The sequence below is a fragment of the Sinocyclocheilus rhinocerous genome, unplaced genomic scaffold (assembly GCF_001515625.1).
Source record: "Sinocyclocheilus rhinocerous isolate Xijiao unplaced genomic scaffold, SAMN03320098_v1.1 scaffold1463, whole genome shotgun sequence".
NCBI classification, from domain to species: Eukaryota; Metazoa; Chordata; class Actinopteri; order Cypriniformes; family Cyprinidae; genus Sinocyclocheilus; species Sinocyclocheilus rhinocerous.
The window spans coordinates 156,825-159,438 of NW_015642517.1; the positions used below are offsets into that span (position 1 = coordinate 156,825).

Sequence of the window (2,614 nt, forward strand, 5' to 3'; positions counted from 1 at the left end):
ATATATATAAATAATATTTACAAGATTTAAAAAAATGCCACAAAAAAAACCATGACAAATACATCAGTTTGAGTTCATGCTAGAAATTGTTACATATTTCTGCATGAAAAACGATATTTAACAACATCCAAGTCATGATAATTGTGCTTTGCATCAGAAAAGAGTTTGCAGTGGATTGTTTGTAACCTGTATTATATTAACCAGTGTTAAATTATCATTATTAATAACTACTAAGAAGCCTTGAAAAGTGAATCCACATGCAGGATCTTGTGTAAAACTCTCATGAACGAGTCTGAAGGGATTTGATGAAGTCAGACTCCCTCGAGAGGACGAGAGAAACACAACCACACGAGAGGAGGCTTCATCTCTGCTGTAAATTCACTTCATTGTCTGCTGGGAACAAACACTGGTTAGTTTGTTTTAGCTGTGCTGGTTTACGCTGGTCTATGCTGATCTGGTTTGATGGTTTTATAGTGGTTTTGGTCACTGCGAACCAACCAGACCAACGTAATCCAGTTAAGTTCAAGCCCATGCCATTCTTTCAGCAGGTCTCCAGCTGCTATTTCAGTCCTCATTCTTTCTTTGTCCCCTTTCCAACCAGCATTCAAACAAAAACTGCGCTCCCCTTCCTGGCTCCACAGACCACACACGTCTAACATCAGCCTCATATTATTCATAGATATATAGATATATATATAGAACCCTTAAACATTAAATATTATTTTTAAAAATATCACACAATGGCAACCAGTCACAAAATATAAATGCTTTTTTCATATAGAGTACATTCATTAAAAAAAAAAAAGCTAAAATGTTGTTATGTATATGTACCTTATCTATCTATATTTATAAACACACACACAGGCCTACAAATACTTGTAAGTGTCTTTATGATAAAGCACATAAATATGGAACTATATTCCGGACAATTTTCAAAAGGAATAGCAAATTGTATTTTCAATTGCGTTTTCAATATGTGGACGCATAAATTGTGACACAATCCAAATGCAATTGCAAATCCTGCATTACCGTTTGCATTTTCGCTTTCGCGAACGCACAGTGACTGCCAAATTTCAAATGAAAAACCAAAGTCCATTTGCAACTGTATTTCCCATGTCTTAGGAGTTACGAGCCTGTCATATTTAAATAGCAATATTAATTACCAGTCTGCTTTTTCACTCTCGCTGCGTCGCGCATGTAACCTCTAACCTGCCAAAACTCAAATGGAATCGCAATTCCTTTTGCGTTTGAATTTCCGATGTCTACATGGAAAGCTGCCAATCATCGTCAGGGGCGGGACTATACTAGGGGGCGTGTTTGTATTGGGAGGTGACGTCACTCACAGACGACCGTGCCGAATGCTCTGATCATTCAACAGAAAGTGGGGATTGAAAGAAAGGTATATGGAAACAGAAGAGAAGATACTGTTATAACCAGGATCCGTATAGGACACTCTAACCTTAATTATTCATTGATTGTGTCACAATTTATGCGTCCACATATTGAAAACGCAATTGAAAATACAATTTGCAATTCCTTTTGAAAATTGTCCGGAATATCGTTCCATACATAAATGCTCAGTAAACTGCAAAATAAACTCTTAAAATAAGCAGAATCGATGCAACAACCGAACTAACAAAAATATATTCTAAGAACGTTTTGCTGGAATTCCCATTAAGTTATGAAAACGTTATTTCTGAATGTTTTTGAACGTTCAAAACATCCAGTTTATGAACGGTTTTTGGTTAGGGAAACTTTTGTGGGAATTTTATCATTTTGCAAACATTATGGGAACATTAATGCTCTGAAACACGTTATAACATGTATCATTAAAAAAAAACGCTAGATGAACGTCCAACTAAAATAAAACGTTCCATGAACTATGCATAAAACGTGCTAACGTTTGGAGGACGTTATTATAAGACCGGATATCCTAACTCTGAATAAATTCGTTCTATTAACACATTCCTACTGGAAGAACGTTTGTTCATAACTTTGAGAGAGAACCTTGGCAGAACGTGCACAAAAATCTAGCGTGCTGTTCGACATTGATGCATGAAAGTAACGCATGTGAGATCAGAGCACAGGTGGGTGAGTGAGTGAGTGTGTGTGTGTGTGTGTGTGTGTGTGTGTCAGGTGAGCGCAGGTAACTGATCACAGACCTGCTCTCTGAGCCGCAGCACCATCTTCTTTCTCCTCCGGCGCGAGAACTCTTGCGGAAATCAAACCGGACTGTGGCTTTAAAAGCCTGAAAGAGTCCGACAGAGCACGGACAGCCGCGGGTTAAAGCTCTGCCTTACATGTCGGTGTGTGCTGGGCTCGAGTTTCCTCTGCTCTTCCTGAAATAGACAAACACAAGCGGCTCAAAGCCACGCGAGCTTTCAGTTCTGGCGACTCTCACTGCAGTTACAGCGACACGATCGGTAGAGGGCGCTAAAACACGGATGAATTATTTCGAAAATATACCGAAATATATTTAGTCAATTTGTCTAAACTATTAATTGTTTAGCCAAGTATTACATACACAAAACGCCAAAAGAAAGAAAGAAAAAGAAAAAAATAATAAAAAAATAAATAAAAATAATTTAATATAACTTAATCCATGTAAATTGTA

At 37.6% G+C, this 2,614-nt stretch overlaps 1 protein-coding gene across 1 annotated transcript in view; it reads right to left on the reverse strand.

Annotated features, from left to right (window-relative positions):
* LOC107755939 (serine/threonine-protein phosphatase 6 regulatory ankyrin repeat subunit A-like) overlaps positions 1 to 2,394 on the reverse strand; it is a 38,225-nt gene extending 35,831 nt beyond the window's left edge. Inside the window, exon 1 of the mRNA XM_016572902.1 lies at positions 2,163 to 2,394. The gene's annotated coding sequence lies outside the window, so the exon portion shown is untranslated. The remainder of the gene's footprint in view (positions 1 to 2,162) is intronic.
* Positions 2,395 to 2,614: the final 220 nt, after the last annotated feature.